Source organism: Gossypium hirsutum, chromosome A03 (assembly GCF_007990345.1).
Source record: "Gossypium hirsutum isolate 1008001.06 chromosome A03, Gossypium_hirsutum_v2.1, whole genome shotgun sequence".
Lineage (NCBI taxonomy): Eukaryota > Viridiplantae > Streptophyta > Magnoliopsida > Malvales > Malvaceae > Gossypium > Gossypium hirsutum.
In genome coordinates, this window is record NC_053426.1 from 101,295,096 (window position 1) to 101,318,435 (window position 23,340).

Consider the following 23,340-nt stretch of genomic DNA (forward strand, 5'->3'; position numbering starts at 1 on the left):
TTCGTTGCTTAATCGGGTCGAAATCCTAACAAGTGGTATCAAAGCTAGTTCAATTTTCATAGATCAGCCCGTTCAGAGATGGCAGCAACAAGATTTGAAATTGAGAAGTTTGATGGTGAGACAAATTTCAATCTGTGGCAAGTTCGGATGATGGCAATTCTAGTTCAATCCGGTTTGAAAAAGGTGGTTACTGGGAAAAAGCCTGAGAATCTAAATAAAACAGAATGGAAAGAGCTTGATGAAAAGGCTTTTTCTGCAATCCAGTTGTGCCTCGTGAATACGGTATTGCATTGATGGAGAAGACCTCATCCGCCTTGTGGAAAAGGTTAGAAACTCTTTATGTGACTAAGTCTCTAGCTAATCGTTTAGTGTTGAAACAACGTCTATTTACGTTTCACATGAACGAAGGTGAGCTTCTTAGAGATCACATCAGTCAATTTATTACTCATTTAAATGATTTAAAAAATGTTGAGGTTCATATTGACGATGAAGATAAGGCTATGCTATTATTGTGCTCTTTACCCCCTTCATACAAGTCTTTCAGGGAGACCCTGATTTATGGTAGAGACAAACTCTCGTTCGAAGATGTGAAGGGTCATTTGTTGAGTAGAGACAAACTTGACAATGAGCTTCATTTGGATAGCAAGACAGATAGGCAAGCTTCCGTTTTGGTAGCATCAAAGAAACGAGATAAAAGGTGTCACTATCATAAAAAGTTAGGTCACGTCAAAGCAGGTTGTTATAAACTACGAAATAAAAAAAGCTGCTGAAAGTAACGAGGAAGATGTAGCTGGTGCTAATTTGGCCGATGAAAATGGTGATGATTTCTTGTTAGTGTCAACAAGCGATAACACCAAGCTTACGTCCGAGTGGATCCTAGATTTAGGATGTTCTTTCCACATGTGTCCCATAGAGAATGGTACTCCACATACAGTTCGATTGAAGGTGGAGTTGTGCGCATGGGAAACGATTCATCTAGTAAGGTAATTGGTATTGGTACTGTTAAAATTAAGATGCACGATGGGATGATTAGGACACTCTCAGATGTCAAGTATGTACCTGATTTACGAAAGAATCTCATCTCCTTAAGTATTTTAGACTTGAAAGGATGTAAAATCAACATCGAGTAGAGCGGCATTAAAGTATCTCGTGGAGCTTTCGTTTTGTTAAAAGGTAAAAGAACCGGCAGTCTTTATATTCTGGAAGTTTATACAGTGACCAGTGAAATCGGACATCCCTCGTCCGTTACGGAGTTGAAGTCAACTTGTTTGGAGCGGAGGCAACTTAGTCATAGGAGGGAAAAAGGTATGACTGTTTCATTGAAGAGAGGTTCTCTTTTGGATGCAGGTTTTGAAAAGTTAGGGCACTGTGTTCGTGAAAATCAGACCCGGGTTGGTTTTGATTTGGCAGTGTACAAGTCGAAGGCTAGAAGTCTTCTAGTTTCTAACCACACATTCGACTCAGTTAATTTCCTGCATAGTTCAAGATAGGCTCGTGGCAGGCTTTGGCAAAGATGGCGTTGTGGAAATATGAGTCAAGGTGGAGATTTGTTAAATATGACTCCTATTTTCAGTCAAATTTGAAAAATAATCTTTCAGTTAAACTCTATTTACTTGTTTCAATCAAACACTGATTAGTTTAGATTATTTTATTATTATTTGATCTATGAATTTAGCCTATAAATAGGCTCTTTTACAACCTTAGAAAATATACCCATTAGAGATTAGAACTTATAACACATTTAGAGAATTTTGTGTTTACGTTTTGTGGGTTCTTTATTTTCGGGTTTTCGGGGTTTAGTTTTATCTCCATCTTTTGTACTCTTCGTTCTTTTGCCATTACAGTAAAATTATCTTTGCCCGTGGTTTTTTATCCTTTTTGGAGGGGTTTTTCCACGTTAAATTTATGTGTTCAATTTCTCAATTTATTCTGCTATTTTCTTGTTCGTTGCTTAATCGGGTCGAAATCCTATCATATATTGTCATGTCAACCTTAAAGGTTATGCCATTAACGGTAGGATGACTTATTGTGCCATAAATGGCTAACTGAGATGTCTAACGCATATGGACATTATCTATGGTGCAAGAGCGTTTATTCCGCAACTTATAAATGAGGTACTAATGCAACGTCAACCTAATTAAAGCAGAAGATGAATAATTGTGAAGAAACTACTATTCAAAATAATTGTATTATTTCTTTAGAATGTTTGTATTTTTTTATATTTGTAAATTTAATGTAGTTGTTTAGGATTTAAGGTTTCATTTTTATATTTTCGTGTATTAATTTCTTAGAATTTTTGTATTTTTTTGCATCTGTAAATTTAATTTAGTTCATATGTAACAGCCCGGTTTCAGTGAAATCAGAACAGTGGTTTCGAGACCACAAATTCGAGTCCGTAAGAAAAATTATTTTATGGTCTACTGTATGATAGGAATATCGTATAAAAATTTAGGAAATTTTACTGATTACATATTTAATTGATAAAATGACCAAATTGCATAAAATGCAAAAGTTGAATCCTAGTAGCTAAAAGGATCAAATAGCTATAGAATTCAAAATTAGAGGTCCCTATATGGCAAATGGACCATTAAGAGAGGTTAGTAGATAAGTATGATGATTCATCCATGGAAAATTAAATAAAAAAGGACAAAATTGGAAAATAAAAAATAAAGATGATAAATAATAAAATAAAAGAAAATTCATCATTTATATCATCTTTCCCAAAATTAAGTACATGGAAACCCTAGCTAAGAGAAAAGAACTCAAGCAAGCTTACTTGGCTTAATTGGGTAAGTAATATTGTGCCGTTTTTAGTAATTTTTATATTTTTGAGATCGTAATAACTTAATCTAGCTATCTCGGGGATTAATTTGTAAATTTATCAAAGTATTAAAGTTTTTCCATGGATTACTATACATGAATTATGAAATTTGTGGTAGAAAATGAAAGGTTGTTGATAGATAAACAACTTTTGTAAAGTGAATTTTGATGAAATTGTGATTTAGGGACTAAATTTTAAAGATGTAAAATTTATGAAAAAAATTTGAATTTTATGAATTACATGGGATGCAAATGTTACATGTAAAAATTGGTTAGGCTTGGAATAAGGGCTAAATTGCATGAATTTCATTTTTCTGAGCCTAGGGACGAAATCAGAATTAATTAAAAGTATAGGGGCAAAATGGTAATTTTGCCTAAGATATGAATTGTATTAAATTGAGCTAAACTTACTCGTATAGATCTGGATAGACCAAATACGGAGCTAGATCAAGGTAAAGAAAAAGTTGTTTATCTATCAACATTGTCGAGGTAAGTTCGTGTAACTAAATTGTGTATATTTATATACTTGAATTGAATGTTGTGTATATGATTGTATTGTTGCTATGAATATGAAATTAATATTATATTCTACAATTCCTGACAAACATCAAGTCCCGATTGAATAAATTAATTTCGATGGATATAAGATTTCTCATGTTGGTTGTGGTTCTGCATATGTTGCGGACACACCACAGCTCGAAAGAGCATCCCGTTATTAGCCCTCTCAAGCTTCCTATTATATGGTTCTTGCGAGCTTCCCGTTAATAGCTCTTCGGAGCATCCCGATTGGTTGTGATTCTGCATGTGTTGTAGACACACCACAGCTCTTATAAACGTCCCGATATATGGCTCTTCATGAGCTTCCCGATTAAAGGCTCTTTGTGAGCTTCCTAATTAATGGCTCTCCGGAGCTTTCCGATATGACTCGCTTGAACTTTCCAATATATGGCTATCCGGAGCTTCCCATTAATGGCTCTTCGGAGCTACACGTTATTGGCTCGCATGAGCTTCCTGGTTATGACTCTTATAAACTTCCCGTTATACAACCCGGATAAGCTTCCCTTATACAACTCACATGAGTTTCTCACTATATTGCTCGAGAGAGAGATTCCCGTGTATGTGCTCGTATAAGCATTCTCAAATATGAATTATCGGATTGTAGTTTTGTACACTTCGAGTGTACTATCTGTGTATCCATCGATATTTCAAATAAATTCAAAGGGCAAAGTTTTGACATGCGATAATCTGAACTTGAGATGAATTATTATGCAAATGTACATGTTATATGAATATATTATGTGGAAAGCATATATATAAGAAAATTTTTACATGATGAGCTCATTCTTGTTTCTTGATATTCACATGAAGTACACGACTAACTTGTTTCTTGAGATTATATGTGTTTAGGCAAATAGCCAAATTTTCTTTGGATGAATTTTGCATGCTTACTTTAAATAAAAATGAATGGTAAGTTAATTTCCTATTATACGAACTTATTAAGCATAATATGCTTACCCTGTATTATTTTTCCTGTTATAGCAATATAGAAGCTTGAAATGGTTGAAGCTGATCGGAGCATCATCACACTATCTTTCGACTCATTTTGGTATATGTAACGAACTAAATTTTGGTATAATGGCATGTATAGGTTCAATTGGGCCATTGATGATAAATTTGTGTTTTGGTTATAAATAGCCATTGAAATAGCTTGAGTTGGATGTAATTTTGTTAAGTATATATTTGTGTGGCTTCTTCATGTTTGTTTTATTTGATGTAGTTGAGTGATGGATAAGTTATAGGCATATTGATATATGAGATGAGATAGTATAGTTGGTATAAGTAAACAAATAGATGTTTATATTAATATGGTAAATTTGAATGATGAGAAATGAGGATGTATGACATGTTCATGACTTGATTTTGGTTAGTTTAAATGTCTTGGATTGGTTTTTGAATGTGTTAAAATGTTAGTGTAGGTGGAAGACCAAATGGGTGAGAAATATGGCTTGGAAATTGTAATACCCCATACCCGTACCTGAGACCGGGATAGGATACGAGGCATTACCAAAATTTTTAGAATAATTTCAATTAATTTATATTATTTAGTATTCATTTTCATGTTTCATGTAACATCCTTTTCATATATTCAATTCAAAGTATCATATAAATACGATACAATACTTAAATTTTCATATTTACATACTCATTCAGGGTATCCGAACCTACCTGACTAAATTGCAGAAATACCAAGATTTAGGGGCATATTGGTGATTTACCATTTTCCCAAATTTCACCTAATCTTAAATTGATAATTTCATTCAATTGATTAATTTAGATAATAAAACAATTTATTCCCTTCAATTTGGTCATTTTTGACATTTTTACAAAATTGCCACCTAAAGTTTTACTTTTATTCAATTTAGTCCATGAGCTTAAAACATGCAAATTAGCCATGATAACTGAATATTCATATATATTTTTCCTCCTCCTCCTCTCAATTCCACATCCTTAATGTATATAACATTCTTGTAAGTACGATTTCACAATTTACTTATTAATGCTCACATCAATTTGTTCACACGAGTCATAGTCACTCAATTATTTATAATTCGAGCTAAAGAGCTCAAAATTAAGATCCATAAATTTTCCCTAAAACTAGACTCACGTATAATTCCACCATAAAATTTTAAGAATTTTTGGTTCAGCCAATTAGTACAGTTTATTCATTTAAGTTTCCCCTGTTTCACTATCCAACAATTCTGACCTCTCTTCACTAAAAATTAATTATATCACAGTACAAAACTCGGATAATGTTACCATTGATTTCTAATGAAAATAGACTCATTAAGGATTCTAAGCATATAAATTTTAGACTCTAATTAATTTTATTAAATTTTTGGTGATTTTCCAAAGTCAAAACAGGGGAACCCGAATTTATTCTAACATTGTCTCACAAAATTCATTATATATCATAATTTACAAATCCATTGCTTACACTGTTTCTTCTATGAAAAACTAGACTCAATAAGCTTTAATTTCATATTTTATTCATCTTCTAATTCGATTTCTACAATTTATGGTGATTTTTAAAAGTTAGTCTACTTCTGCTGTCCAATATTGTTTTAGTTCAAGATGTTTATTACCATTTTTCCTCTAAATTTCAAAGGTCATACAATTCAGTCCTTGCTCAATTAGCCCATCTATTAAGCTAATTTTTCTCAATTAACATTTTATTACATCATTATAAACTATTACAAAATCTTTGAAAATCAGAATTTTAACACTAAACCTTAATTCACAACTCTTTCACAATTAGGTCCTAAAATCAATATCTATTGAAATTACTTGATAAAATCATCAAACAACAAAATCAAAGCTTCAAATTCATTTTATTTCATCATAAACAGCTAACACTTATCAATGATAGCTTTTAATTTTGTTCATAAAATCAAAAACTAATGAATTAAACACTTGGACCTAATTGTAAAAGTCACAAAAACATAAAAATCTCAAAGAAAAGGGTAAGAATTGAACTCACATATGTCAAAGTATGAAAAAACAGCAGCTTTCAGACCTCCCATGGCGTTTTTGCTGAAGAAAAATGATGATATCTCTAGATTTTTCAAATTTGTCTTGTTTTATATGTTTAATTTGCAAAATTTCCCATTTTGCCCTTGTTTCTCCTTGTCTTTTTTGCTGATTTTCTTGCCCAACCATCCAGCCCATACAATTTGGGTCCAATTCCTTTTAAATTCCTCCTTTTTAATCACTTAAACTATTTAATCACAATTTAATAAATTTTGCACTATTTTCAATTTAGTCCTTTTTAATTAATTGACTAACCAAACGTTAAAATTTTCTAACGAAACTTTAATAATAACTTAATAACACTCCATCAATATTTATAAAAATATTTATGGCTCGGTTTATAAATCTGAGGTCTCGATACCTCGTTTTCAACCAAATTTACCTGATTAATTCTTTTAAAATCGCAAAATTCACTAATTAAAAATAATTCTTTTAAGTTCGCGTTTGGCCTATAATTATTATTTTTTAAAATTTCTAAACTTACTTGTCGGATTTTGTGATCTTGAATCACTGTTTCCGACACCACTGAAAAATTTGCCTGTTACAGAAATGGCCTTATTTAGTTCCACATGGGCAGAGACACGGGCGTGTGTCTCATCCATGTGTGACGGTCTGGCACTAGCATGTAACGATTCAACTGCCTCCGTTGGCAATGTCGTGCACCTTGCTGAGGCGTTTGATAGTTGCTCGGTTCGACTTTTGATGTCTCGTCTGATGTACTTAGAAAAATAGTGTAATCATATACACCATAATCGGGAGTTTAGGGGTATTGCGTGACCGAAGGTGCCAATGGAAGAATATCCTCAGTAGTAGGTGTACGTGTTTCCCGGTCGAGCTCCGAGTGGTATGAGGACGATCCGGACCCTATTGAATGTTGATGCTCAGGGTTGTCACCAAAAATATCCTCAAACGATGAAAGAAATTAGAGCTCAAGCTCCGGGTGGTATGATGACGAGTCAAATGCTTCAAATTGGGGCTCGAAATCGGGGTTCGAGGCAGAATCGGTTTCGGTGTTCCCAAATGGTAGAACTCAGTTATGGCGAGGTCGTACCTTCCTCTGTTGCCATCGGGAAGATTTTGGTTATGCATCTTCCAGGATCAGCATATAACAACCTTAGAATATAAAGGGCTTCCTGTGTGCCATATACCATTCTGCGTACTCGCGCATAGGAAATAACCCTCCCTATAAGACATACAAGGGAGGGCACCTCAAATGTTGATAATTCTACAGAAAGATATATGGTTTATGTTTTTATGCCCAATTTAAAGCGTCCTAACCTAAACCTTTTTTGTCCATTCCGTGGACTTCTTTGATGTCGACGGAAGGGTACGGGATAGGTTGTGCGCAACCGAACTGCCTCAATAGCCGACCTCCATTGTGTTACTCTATCATATGGAAATGAATCAACGGAACATTTAACACGAACAGCTATTGCTGCTCGGTAACCTATGATGGTATGAGCATCATGACCTTTTCCTCGACATATGGCATCCATAGAATCTACATAATATAGACAACACGTTATTAGTTAATTTTTGTGCAATTATTGTATTTAAAATAGAAAGATTTCGAAGCGTATTTTACGTCATCCTAGGAATGAGTCTCGATCATCATACGGTACACAAGTACGATGAACGATCGCCTAATTTCTGGTACAGTTGCCCATCTAAAAAAGAATAAATTATCAGATTATTTTTTCATGCAAAAATAAGTATACTATACTATACAATTAAAAAACAGATGGCAAAATTGAACTACATATTTACCTGTTCACGAGTGGCTACACATATGGTTGGTGGCTCACTGATGCCAGAAATGGCATTCGGTATAATGCCCAAGACTGCAGTAGAAACCAGCAACCGCCCATTGTTTTTGTAGACGGCTTTGTTGCTCGACAAAGCTCGCAGTATAAGCATGCTAATACTGCAGAGCCCCAACTAAAACTTCTGATAAGCTCGAGATCCTCTAATAATGGGAGATATATGATGTTGACTTTATTTTGATTGACGTCTGAAAACAATATCCCACCTATAAGTTGTAGAACGAACGCTCTTGTAGCGTAGATAATGTCCATATTCGTTGGACTACTCGAAAGATGCTGGAAGTTTTCTCTTAACCAAGTAAATTTAATATTGGTTAACCGTCCTTCCTCATCTTTGGGGGGCACTCTTTCAAGTAACTGCTTGTAAGTACCCCATGAATCGAGCACTTTTCCAAACCCAGTCACTGCTTCGCTGTTTATAGATAGTCCAAATTGGACTGCTATGTCTTGTAGTGTAATAGCTACCTCCCCACACGAGAGGTGGAACGTATATGTCTCCGGGCGCCATCTTTCAACAAAGGCCGATATTAAATCGACCCACAGCTTAGATATCTGAATGTATGCGGCCACCCCAAAACTCGCGACGTTCAAATACGACAAAACTCTTCGATTGGGAAAATAACAGAGACCATGCAACCGGGGTCTCATAGTTCAGTACTGATCCTGCATTTATAGTAAATATAGAATGTTATATTTCTCGTTTAAAAAAGAATTTAAATGAATATTTGAAATTAAACAGGACATTTTTCTTCTCGTTTACCTTATTCACATTTTTAGCAATGTGGTTGTTGTCATTTAAAAGAATATTAGGATTAGGATTAGGATTCATTGAGTGATCGACGGTGGTCGGCGGTGAACGACGATTGTCGAAGGTTTTTTAAGGTGATTGGCGGTCTTCAGGCAGTGGTGGACGGTGATAGTCAACGATGAGCAACAGTTATCGGCGATGGTGATCGGCTTTTGGGTTGAAGTACCCCATTTATAGTAGGGGACCATAGTGGCTGAGTAGGGGTAAAATTGAAAAAAAACTTGTTTTATTTTCTGACTCGTTAGGTCACGTCACACCAGGCCTACTAGTGCCTGCCAATGGAAGGCTGAATGGGCTTGGCATCGGCCAATTCCTGGCCATTGTTAACTGGCCTAACGCTGACATAAGCCTGACAGAGGCCCTAACCTGTCCTTCAACCTTTTTTTCATTCCATTTCATTTAAATTATCTTTTTTTTCCATTTAAATTTAATTTTTTCTCATTTCAATTTTTTTCATATAGCTCATATTTTTTTTTTCATTTCAGTTTTTGTTTTCATTTCAATTTATAATTTATTTTCATTTAAACTTCCATTCCATTTCATAATAATTACAAATTCATTTCATTTCATATTAATTACAAATTACATTTCATTTCATATTTATTTAACATTTCATTTATTAATTTTTTTCCATTTAAAATTATTTTTTGTCCTAATATATAATTTTTTTTCATATTAATCACAAGTAGTCTCATTTCAATTTTTTTTTCAATTCAATTTTTTTTCAATTTATTTCATATTTTTTCATATTAATTAGAAGCAGTCTCAATTACATTTTATTTAAATTTTGTCATATTTTATTTATTTATTTTTTCTCAATTTAAATATCATACCATGTCAAAATTTTAAATTTAAATAAAATTTTCTCTCTTTTTTAGGGGTCTTTTTACGTCGACCTATTGAGTCACATCGTAGCAGGCCTAGTGCCTGCAAGCCGTCTACTGGTGCCAGCCATTGAAAGTCCATTTGCCAGGCCTACCGCAAGCCTGACACAAGTCTGACCTATCCTTTCAACTTTTGTTTTCATTTCATTTTAATTTCCATTTCATTTAATTTATCTTTTTTTTTCCATTTAAATTTAATTTCTTTCTCATTTTATTTAAATTATCTTTTTTTTTCCATTTTAATTTATGTTTTTCCCATATTAATTTATATATTTTAATCTTTTTGGTAGTTCACCTCAAATCAGTCTCTTTTTTCTTCTTTAATTTCTATTAAATTTGAATTTCATTTCATTTCAATCCCTATTTTAATTTCATTTTCATTACTTTTTTACTTTATTTGATTTTCAGTATATTAATGTGTTTTAAAATAAATATGTATGTATATTGTATTATAATTTAATGTGTTTTAAATTAAGAATAAGAAAAAATATGTATTAATAATTATTTAATCAATTGTATAATTTGAATAAAGTATATCATTTGTATAATTTTTCATGTTTTTACAAGAACATGCGCTCAATAATATATCATTCGTCATCTTCGAGTCCGGCATTACAAGACGATTGACCGGAAACAAAGACACGATGTGGGCAAGTTGATCGGTTGTGTCCAGATGTTCGACACACAGTGCACAGTTTGGGTTCGCCCATCCCCCTGACGTCCATGTCATTTAAAATTCTTGTCGATTGTTGTCAACCTTTAGGATGTCTACGAAGACTACGGTTAGGCACCATCTCGAAAGCAAGCGGTGGAACTTCCCAGTTTGAGACATCGAGGATTACAGGAAATTCATTCCCCCATATACGCAATGTGTGTTGTACGTGTAGATCTCGTCTATGAATTGTTCAACATTTAAGTTTGCTCTCACACATACTGCATGAACATGCGTACACAAATATCGAAGAGTTTGAAATATCCTGCACTCGCAACGCCTATTTCACAGATTAACTACATACGACCTAGGTGGAAGACTCGAACGACAGTCAATGTATCTTGAACTCGAAAAGTCTTCAAGTCGTGTGAATACAATTCTGTGTTCATTGTTTGCGCCCTTCGACTATTTACCGCCATGACCTTTCGGACAGCCCCAACGTATACGTGCCCGGCCTCGATCTGCTTAGCTTGTTTCAACCTTATCCTAGGCATCAATGTGACCAACCTATAGAATGTTGTCAAGAAAATAATAGAAATAGGTGAATGATGTATGCACCTCAATACAGAGTTGACCTCTTCTACCAGGTTGGTCATCTGCTTATACCAAAACCCCTCATCATAACTTTGAGTCCATTTCCAGTTATCCATGCTACCCAACCATGTCCAGAGATCTGTTGGTAAAGATGACATCTGAGATTCAAGCCTCATGAACCTCTGCCTGAATCTTCGCGATTCTAGCTCATGAGCTACATATGCAATTTGGAATCAATATTTTAAAAACTTTCATGCTGAAAAAATTTGAAAAGGAATTTTTGAAATAAATAAAAACAATATTTTTTACCCATGTTCACGAATTCTTTTTTCCAATCTTTATTCTTATAATCTTTGTGGAAATTTGTCGCGATGTGTCAGATGCAATAAACAGACTTCCAAGGAACCCCTAATCACCTTATCACAGCAAGTAATCCTTTCGATCTATCTAATATAAGGCAAATGTTGTCTTCTCTGACAACGTGCCTTCGCAGATTTCTGAGGAAAAATTCCAAATACTCGAAGCACTCACGCTCAACAATGGCGAAAACAATCTAAAGTACATTTCAGTTGCCGTCTTTTGCAACAATATTCATGAGTATTTGCGTGTATTTTCCGTGCAACCAGGTCCCGTCCACTTGCAATATCGGCTTGCAGTGAGGGAAGGCCCTAACACACGGCTTGAACATCCAAAAAAATTGGTGAAAAAATTATTTTCCCGATTGTATCTCCTCGTTTAGGACTTTATACGGCAGTGTTTGCAAATCAATCATTGTCCCAGACACGTGCTCCTGCATCCTGGCTATCCACCATTGAAGCTCGTTGTATGACGCATCCCGGTCACCATACAACTTTCGCATCGCCATTTGCTTTGCCCACCATGCCTTTGGGTATGACACTTTATACTTGAATCGAGCTTGCATGTCTGCAATAAGGACCGACACCTGAATGGTGGGTGACTCTTTCACCAAAGGGATGATGCAGTTGCATATAGTTTTTGCATCTAACTTTCGATGGTCTTGTGACATACGAGCAGACGTGTATGTGTATAGACCTTCTAGTTTCTTTATCATCCACATCTGTGTCTGATGCATTAGCGCGGCTCGAACACGTCAACTACACTCACTTGATGCTTTCCAACATTCTCCTATGTACAAAGACTGCATTGAATTCATTATTTTATAATCCACACCTAACTTCAAGCTAAGTTGTTTTATAGCATGTAAATAGTATTTCTTATTATTGAATTATTTTCCTACGAACAACTCTTCATTGTCGAATTTATCATCAAGTAGGTGAGCCGGTACAATGTTTGTATATTTTGGGAACTCGTGTGCAAGAGCCACATCAGGATCACGTTGGTCATGAAGGACCCTAGATTATTTCTTATAACTATACAAGAGCCCGCGTTCCCGGTTGAATAGGGGTTTGCATTTTCACCCTCCACTAGGCCTTCCTTGTCTATGTCTTCAGGGATGTCATCAAAATCGAGGTCACTGAAATCATCGTCGGGACCACGGTGGGACTGATCATCATTATCGAACCCTTCATCACCATCTTCTATAGTGGCCAACACCTTTGGATGGATCTCTAGACGAGTACACGAGTTTGGGATGTTATATGAACATCCACCGGTGTTTGGATTTTTGAGAGTTGGCATTGACCGTCCACAATCCAACTGATCTTTCTAGGAGACGTTAAGATCAAAATCAATTCCAGAATGCTGGCTTGCTAGAATTACAACTTGAATGGGATTCTGTTTATCTATCTCTGCGAACAACTCAACCGGGATGAGATTTTCCATATTAAGGGGCAATAAGTTGCTATCATTGTCCCTAGATCATCATCATCTTCAAGCACCATTTCTGAGAACTTGAGCGGATCTATTGAAACCGAAAATTTGTAAAACAGTTTCAACATTTGCTTTCCGCAACGGGTTACTATCTTTGTACTGATTTTTCATTTTAAATCCGCCAGTGATACATGCTTGTTGAATCTCATTCCTATTTTTTTCCGATTTTGAAATACACAGCCTTCTTCAGTTGAATTTATCATTTCTCCATCGAAATGAACATAAACAAACAAAATCTGGGAACTCATCTTAAAAAATTTTTGCTTCCTTATCAACAAAGAAAAAATTGATATTTTTAATCTCGAATTTCAACTAATAAAGCAAACAAAAAAACAAATAAAAACTCAAATGGAAGACAAAACACCTATATATATATCTGATAAATTTGGTGCCAGCCATCTGATTCCCAAAATTAAGAAAACTAATTTTTTAATACTTGGTGCAGGCCATCAATGTTCCAAAATAAGAAAAAATATTTTTTTTTAATCTAATAAAGTTGATGCCGGCCATCAGTATCCCAAAACAAAAAAGAAAAATATTTTTGGGACCCCAAAAAGATAGTGTTGGCGCCATCAGTGTCCCAAAGTAAAAAAAAAAAGTGCATTGGGAGCTGAAAAATGTACTTGGTGCCGACCATCTACTGGCTAACATCGAAAATTTTTTTTTAAATGACACTGATGCCGGCCATCAGTGTCCCAAAGTAAAAAAGTGCATTAGGAGTAGAAAAATGTACTTGGTGCCGACCATCTACTGGCCAGCACCCAAAATTTTTTTTTAAATGACACTGGTGCAGGCCATCAGTATCCCAAAGTTAAATAATAAAAAAAGTGTCTTGGGAGCCAAAAAATGTACTTGATGTCGGCCATCTGTTGGTGAGTACCCTAAATTTTTTTTCTAAATGCCTCTGGTGCCGGCCATTACATGGTCAAAATCAATTTTTTTCAAGTACTGGTATTTTTATATACTAGTATGATACGATTTAAAAAAAAATACTCTGATGCTGGCCATTCATGTCCCAAACTCAAAAAATTTATTTGTTTTAAAGCCTGACACAATCATCAGGTAATGGTGGGGCCAAAACACAAGGTGGTGCCGGCCATTGGGTTCCCAAAATCTAAATTTACTGTTGATTTTAGATAATTTTGGTGAATGTTTTTGAACTAGGATCATTTTAATAACTATTAATTTTTTTTGGGCTAGATGAGTAAATTAGCTATAATGACTTGAAGCATTTGGAGATTCTTCTTATCCTTATCAACCACATGCTTAAAAGCGGCCCCAAAGCCAAGCCCAGCCACATAGGCAAATGAAATATTGTTGGAGTCTACGCAAAGATCCAAGAGATTGCACAGAGAGTTTCGATGCCTCCACTTGGCTTTCTTTTTTTTGGAGATGGACGACTGCTAATATTCATCTGACCATACTCCAATTCTGTTGTTGCTTGCAACCATTTAAAAATTCACATTGTTTTCTCAACCAGCCTTGGGAAGTAAATTTATCAAATTTTTTTGGTATCAAATAATGGTGAAATACTTAACTAGGCAGAAGTATTCAACAAATCGAGGTTCCTGGAAGACTACAGAACGGTGTTCCTTTGTTGCAACTGTTAAAAGAAAAAAATTAATATGGAAAATTGAAAAAATAAAAATAAAAAAAATTAATGTTACTAAAATATAACAACTTTGAGGTGTGTAGAACACTTTCCTTAAAAGTTTTTATATGTCTACAAGATACAACAAAATTTTTAACACTCTAAAGAGAATAGTCTATCTTTTAATGAAATGCCTTTCCAATATATCCTATCATATGGACGTATCTTTTAATGAAATACATTTTCATATAATTGTGTTGTTTTACAAAATAACTTTATATAAAATTATGTCTTTATAACTTTATGTATAAAAGTTACGTCTTTACAACACAACTATTTATTAATAATTATAATTTTTTAGACTTTTTCTAAATAATAAAATATTATTACTTATCATCATTATAAATTTACTACACTATGGTGGTATATATAATATTTCATTAATTTATTCTTTAAGAAATCAACATACCTATCATATGTAAAAAAATGTACATTCTTTTATTAAAGAATGTTTAAGTCAATATTCAAGATATAATATATCAATATATTTTTTCATTCATTTTTTCACTATATGGTATATTCTTAATATTATATTCACATAATAAGGAAGCACCCAAATATCCACCCTCACTCAAATGTTTTGAAATTTCTCAAACTTTTGTATAAAATTTCAAAACATTTGACTAAGTCGCATAAAAGCAAGTATAAATCAAATATAACCACTGTCAGTAGAATTTCATGACATTCTTGTCCTTTGCAAATATAATTATAAATGAAAAGGAAGACAACCTTCCTCATTTGACACGTCTCTCACTAATTGTTGTCGTTTTTAACATTATAAAAATGGTTAAAATTCAATTTTGGTCCTTTTATTATGTTTAAATTGAACTTGAGTTTTTATGCTTTAATTTTTAACATGATTCGATCCCAATATTTTTATAATTTTTTATAATCTTATTAGTTAGTCCAAATAATTAATATTGTTAATTTTTCAATTAAAAGGTTACATGACTTCTGATATCTTTTGGGTTTGCCTTGCCTTTTTTGTATTATAAGATAATACTCAAATTTTAGTTGTCGCTCCTCTACTACGTTAAAACTTAAGATTTAATTTATATACTTTAATTTTTGACATAGTTTAGTTCCTCTACTTTTTCAATATCATTGTTAGTTTAAATAGTTAATATTATTAACTATTTCAATCAAAATGCCGAAGTCAATTTTTCTTAATAACATTATTCTGAAAAAAATTATTTTATCGTGACAATGGTGTTTTTGAGAAAAAAAAATTTACTTTAGCATTTTCAACGTTATTTTTATGTTACATAACTAACAAGTGAATGTTTTTTTTTTAATTTTGAAATGACACACTAGAGAATTTACAAGAAGAATTTTAGTGTTGATAACAAATTGGACTTGAACTTTTAAATTCTAAAAGTAGAGAGGTTAAAATCTTGAAAATAAAAGTAGAAGATTAAATTCCAACAGTATGAAATGTATAAAGACTTAGAGTATATTTTAACTTTTAACTTTTTATTTTATAAATCAATCAAAAAAAAATTAACCCAAGACGAAGTGTCAATCGGAAACTATACTAATAATAATAAGGCAACTTTTTTTCTCAAACTACTTTTTTCTAATAGATTTGATGAAAGAATCGGTAAAAAAAATTAACGTGGATGATGTGAAATATTTTTAATGATATGTAATTTATTACTTACGTAACTCAATAAGATAATTACATGTGAAAAATAATAAAATAAATAAATCATACATGGAATTAAAAAATAATTCTTAATTTAAAGAAAATATACATAATTATCTAAAAAAAAGGTTCAAAATGAATTCATATGTTTATTTACTGAGAGATTTTAAAAAGATAATTAATAAATCAAATCGAAAATATTGAATATGTGCATTCATGTTGAAACTTTTTAAGATAATTACGGTTATTTTCTTTAAATTAAGAGTTATTTTTTTAACTTCATGATTTTTTTAACTTTATGAATTATTTATTTTATTATTTTCCACATGTAATTATTTTATTAAAAATATTTCACGTATGAAATTTCACATCATTCCGTTAATTTTTTTAACGGTACTTTTATTAAATATTTAAAAAAAATTTGAAAAAAAAAATTTAATAACCAAAAAACACTCCAAAATATAATTAATACCATTTTGAGAAAACATGTGAATGTTAATGTTAGTGATCAAATTTGTCATTAATTCAGCTACTGGCCCCATTGCATGCTATGTGTTCCCTTTATAAAAATAAACTCAATTTGAAAAAGACTAGTCGAATATCAATTAAGTTACTCTAGATTCTGCCATTCATACTTGTAACTAATAATTAGTCTCCCAAATCAACCGTCAAGATGGACGACATTTTATTAAGAAATAGATTTTATTTTATCTCCTTTATTTTTAAAAATTTGTAAATTAATTATTATATATTAGATTAAATAATAAACAGGTTATTTTTAATAAAATTTTATTTATTTTTATTATTAAATATTGTTGTGACTGATAAAATAATCAGATAGTTTCATGTGATGTGCCATGTGTACATCATTATGGCAAACAAGGACCATTTTTCATGGTGAAAATAGATAAAATTTTAAATAGAAAAAATGGTTTTTTCTTTGATCTAGTTACAAAGATTAATTTATTTATTTTTTGAATAGGAAGATAAAAATGCAATTTAACTACTAATGCAATGACTTTCATGGTACTTTTACTGATGTTTATATTTTTTTTTTGAAAGGAAAATTTAATTAGGTTAAAAGATTATTTAAGCACAACTAAAATTTAAAATCTTATTCGAATATAGGAAAAACATAATTTTTTTTAAAAAGTTATTAATATATCAAAATTTATAAAATATAAAATACTTCAAATACGATTATCACATGAAAAAGATGTACGAATATAACACAAATTAATTGATCTAATGTTAGCATAGGTGAAAAAATGTATATCTTATTTATTTTAATTTTAAAAAACGATATTTAATAGAATTAATTAAGTTGATATTTGTGAAAAATAGTTTATATATATTATAAATTTTTTTAAAACAAATACTAAATTAATACACTATTTTGATATTAATTAATGGTGTAATATTCGTATAATAATTACAAATATATGTTTAAAATCATGAATAATACAAATCCTAATCCTGAAGCCCAAAATATACATATATAGTTAAATAAGGGGGCGGGGAAGAGTCCAAGGATTCGCGAAAGGCCGAAATGTTAGCAAAAGGAAAACACAAAGCCCAAAGAAAAAGAAAATCAAATGGCCCCATGCAAGTTTCGAACCTGCGACCTTCAAGTTATTAGCACACCGCTCTAACCAACTGAGCTAATAGGCTTGCTGATGATCAATGTGTAGTAATTAATAGCAGTTACAAAAAAAAGTCTAACTTCAACCCGTCAAGCAATTTGGAAGGGATGTATTTAAATAATGTTTGGATATACATCAATCCAAAGGCTTTATTTAGTAAAGAGATGTAAATTTTATAGCTTAAAATATTCAGATTTGCTTAAAAAGTAAATACATCTTAAAAACAATATTTGCATTACCTTCTTAGAATGTTAAATCTATCCCTATTCTCTTACAAAAATATTTAAATTACTCCTATTTATATTAGAAGTTGAAAACATATTATATATGTAGATTATTTTTTATTGTTTTTTAAGTAGTAGCATTTAATTGAATTGATTGAGAAAAAAATCGATTTAGACGAGTTAATAAGTCTTATACTATTTATTCATAATTTGGTTTTTATATTTTTATAATATATTTAATTAGTTATAATAATTAATAACATTAACTCTCTAATTAAAATATTATGTGATTATATATAATTTATTTTTAATATTATATATAAAATATTGTTTAAAAATGTAAACAAATCATATATAATATGTAAATAATTCAATTTTTTTAAAAAAATAAAATATTATATGAAAATAAAAAAGTATCTAAAAATAAAAAAAAGTATTTAACTTTTAAAAATTGAAAAAACTTAATTTTTCAAAAATACATTCTAATTTTTATTCATAAATAAAATATTGTTTAAAATTTTAAACAAATCATATATAATATATAAATAATTAAATTTTTAAAAAATTAAAATATTATATAAAAATAAAAAAATTATCTAAAAATTTTAAAAAAGTATTTAACTTTTAAAATTTGAAAAAACTTAATTTTTCAAAAATGTATTCTAATTTTTTTTCATAAATTTTAATTTTTTCAAAAACTCTAAATCCAATAAATTTTAAAAAATAGATCTATTTTTTTTTCAAAAATTCAAAACAATATATCTAAATTTCCAAAATAGGCCTAGTTGAACAAATATATATATATAAAGTTTTGAGTTTATTTTTTTCAATTTTTATATAATATTTTAATTTTTAAACTTTATATTTATATATTTTTAAATTTTATAAAATATATTTTTTAACTTTTATTTTTTTGAATTATGATTTTTTAGATTTTTAAATAATATATTATATATAATATTTTTAAAAAGGTTATGTAGCGTGATCTAACAATACCACGTGAATGATAAAATATTTGGTCAATAGTAGCCAACATCGTTCAATAGTGGTCAACATTAGTCAACGGTTGGCCAACGGCAATCAACCATGGACAACACTTGTCAACTTCCAGTGAGTCAATATTTTTATTCTAAATAAATTGAATTATCACATGATACATTTTGATTGATTGGATGTGTTACATGATAAATTTTGATAGAGAGACAAATGATTTTTTTAACACTGTTGTAGAAAAAAAAAGTTTGAACCGAATAAAAAAATAAGGGTAAATTACATAAACAGTCACTCAATTTTGGGGTAGCTAACAAAACAGTCACTTAAGTTTCATTTCAGTCTCTCAACTTTGAAAAAATAACAAAACAATCCTTTTAACCAATTTCCGTTACAGACGTAACGAAAAAATAACATGGCACTTAACGGTGGGTTAATTGTCATTTTAACAGTCCTTTTAAACCCTAAACAGCCTTGGGCAGTAGAAGAATAAGAGAAAAAGAAGAATAAGAGAAGAAACAAAGAAGAAGAATAAGAAAAAGAAGAGTATGAGAAGAAGAATAAGAGAAAATGGAAGGAGATGAGACTAGTTGGGTTCTGGGGGCAAGTCCTATTGCCCGCATTCAGCCATTTCTAGATAAAGGGTCTGTCATATGTCTGCAAATCCAAATGAAACCAAATCAAGAACCAAGTTCCACAAAGAGTCAGCAAATCCATTTTTAACATAAACTAGAACAACCAATCCAACAAATCCATGCATTCCCAAAATTCAAGTCTCTAAAACAGAAAGATCAAGCAATAACATTTGCCATACTGAAAGATTGTACAGTAAATATATATTGAGAAAAAAAGGAATTGAAATCTTCAGATAGTAGTATTTCTAAATCTTCAAGTTCAACTAATTAATCTGAACCACACGTAAGTGGCCATGAAGTTCTTATTGAAACTGGAAATGCAGACAAGAAAAATATACAAAGAATGTCAACCTAAAAATCATTTTCATGCACCCACACTTTCTTATCACCAAACAGTGAAACAAACTAACCACCTTCATCAAGAAAAAACCCAAAAATGAAATCTCAAATTATCGCTTTCTTTTCCTTTCAATCTTGAAGAAACCAATCCAAAAGCAAAGGTCATTCATTACCTGACCAGAAGCTAAAATAATAGGATCTCTCATAAGCTCGTTAAAAAGAGGACATTTGAACTCTTCAGGACAGGGCACCGCTTCATGTAACTTAAAGGTGGCCGGCAAGGATCGTTTATTGAACATAATGAGGCCTTTCAAAGCACAAAGAGCATCTTTAGCTCGATCGATGGCATGGATGCTGTAATCATCTTCGTCGACGATAGTCCTAACCAGTTTCTGCAATTCTTTCTTCAGTTCCACTTCCTTCGCTCTCACCGTTGGATCTGAACTTAACACCCCCGTTGTAATGACCTAAAATTCACAGGCACCGAAAAAGTGAGTTATAGAGCCTCCGTCTTAGTGAAATAAGTTCGAAAATAATTATTAGGAATAATTGTGAGCCTAGTAATGTGTTTAATTAGGCTTTAATTAAGTGAAATTAGCTCAATTTAGTGTAAATAATAAAAAGGACTAAATTGAATAAAGAGTAAAAGTTTAATTGTAGATTAAAATAAAATAAAAAGAGCCAAAATGGAAAATATGCCATTTACTATAGAATGAGGCGGCATAAGTGTAAGATTTTTCTTACTTTATTAAATTATTATATTATATAATTATTATTTTATTTAAATTATAATATGAATTATAGATAAATAAATAAATAAATCTAGTTGTGTGACAAGTGTAGGGTGATGAAGTATACAAGTGTATTGAAATAATAATTAAATAGGTACACTTGTAATATATTTACTTATTTACTTAATATTTAAGTAAAAAGATATTTTATATTTATTATTAATTAGTAAAAGATATTTATTAGATGTTTATTATTATTAAAATTATTAATTATATTATATTATGAAATAGATTAGATCAAGACAAATGTACGGTGGATATGAGATACAATTGTAATATATACATTTGCTATTAAATAGATATTTTATAATTATTAATTAATTAAATAGAAAACAAATTAAAATAAAGTAAATAGAATAAAAGGAAATAAAAGGAAAAAGAAACAAAAAACCAACAAACAAACAGAATAAGAAACAGAGAGCATTAGACATTAGAAGAACAGGGGAAGAAAAAGGAAAGAAAAGAAAAGTGGAAAATTCGGATTTTAAAGCTTCAAGTTTGTTTGGTAAGCTAAATTTAGTCCTTTTCTTTTAAATTTGATGTTTTAGAAGTCTTAAAACAAGGTTTTGATGAACTTAATTTGATAGTTAGAAAGTTTATAAGCTTTTAAACAAAGTTCATATTGAAGAAAAAAGATGAATTAGGGATTGAATTGAATAAATTTTAAATTAGAATTAGTAAAAGGATTAAATTGTAAGGTAAGCTATAAGTTTTGTAATAGAGGGATTAGGTTAAAAGAAATTTTAAATTAGGGTTATATTATGAATACTTGATAGTTAGGATGAATATGGAAGAAAAATGAATAGAATTGAAGTATGAAATAAATATATGAATTTTCAATTAGCAAGAGTTTTATTCACACAGGAAGAAAAAAAAAGGAAAATAACTAAGTTATCCGGATGAAATATGAAGCTCTTGTTGAAACTAGAGCAATAAAGTAATATATCCGGATGAAATATGAAGTTCTTGTTGAAGCCAAAACAACAAAGTAATAATTCTAGATAAAGTATGAAGTAAGTTTGGGAGTTGCAACCAAACGAACATTAGGCATAAAATGAGTAGAAATTTAATTAATTATTTAAATTAATGTTGTAATTAATAATGTAAATTGTTATTATTATTTTTAGCTAACAAGGAAAACGAGGCATCGGCATCCAAAGGAAAAGAAAAGATCGTTGAGGAGTAAACTCGTATTTTGGGTTTGTATTACTATAACTCAAACTATTTATTAAATGTATATTGAATTTATAGTTATGGAGTAATTAAGATAAGGTAAGTATTATATTTGAAATTAAATATGAGTATGTGTGAAAATTAATTTGTATATGAATTAAGATAATAGATGTTTTAATTGATTGAGTATTGAAAATTTTTGTGGAAATGAAATTGAAATTGGAAAAGTAAAATAATACCCTATTAACTTGTCGGACTAGATTTTATACAAATGGCATGCCATTGGATTTGTGTTGTGATGAGGAGATTTGTAGTTCGGCCGAGAAGATGTTTCTGTTATTATATACTTCGGTTTATCCGAAGAGGCATTTAATGCCTTATTAGTGTGTTATGGAGGATTTATAATATTCCGGATGTGTTTGGGCTGGATATTCTGGTGTGTTTGGGTGGAATCCGCGTATCTGACGAAGTCTGAGCCTTGCTAATAGGGTAAATAATTGAAATGAGATTTTGAAAATGAGATTAATTGTTTTGGCACTATTGAAAAGTATGAGAAAGAATGTATGAGTTAAATTATGAATTGAGTTAGTATGTGAAAAATGAAATATGAATTTAAGAGTTATGAAGTAATATAATTATATATAATTAGTTTAAATGATTATAAAGTTTTATGGTTGATGTTTGTAATTTATTAATGTTAAATAGTTTTGATTTATAGTAATACCACTGAGTATAAAATACTCTGTGTATGGTTGTTTCCGTGCGCAGGTCATCCAAAACAAACCCGACTCCGACAAGAAAATTTTGGTGACGTATTTCTTCTTTTTATTTAAGTGGCATGTATTAGGTGGTTATACATGAGTTATATATATAGCTTAAATGATGTTGCTGTAATTAGATAGTTATGCAATTTTGGATGATAAGTAATTTAAAAGTTATAAATTAGTAAATTTAGTATTAAATTTTGAAATGAAATGAAAGATATGAAATAGTTCCTTTTATGTTAATACTTTAAAATTTAAATAATAAATTAATGGATTAAGCGTAATCTAATAGTGTTTTAAGATGTAAAATTCTTTGGTTAAAATATTGGTATTGGTTGGTTACTTTTGGTTTGAATTTGTAGGGGTTTTAAGTAAAAATTAGTAGAAATATTGTCGAAATTTTTATAAAAAAAAAAACAACAGCAACAACAATTTATGAAAAATTTTCCGGAATATTCGAATAAG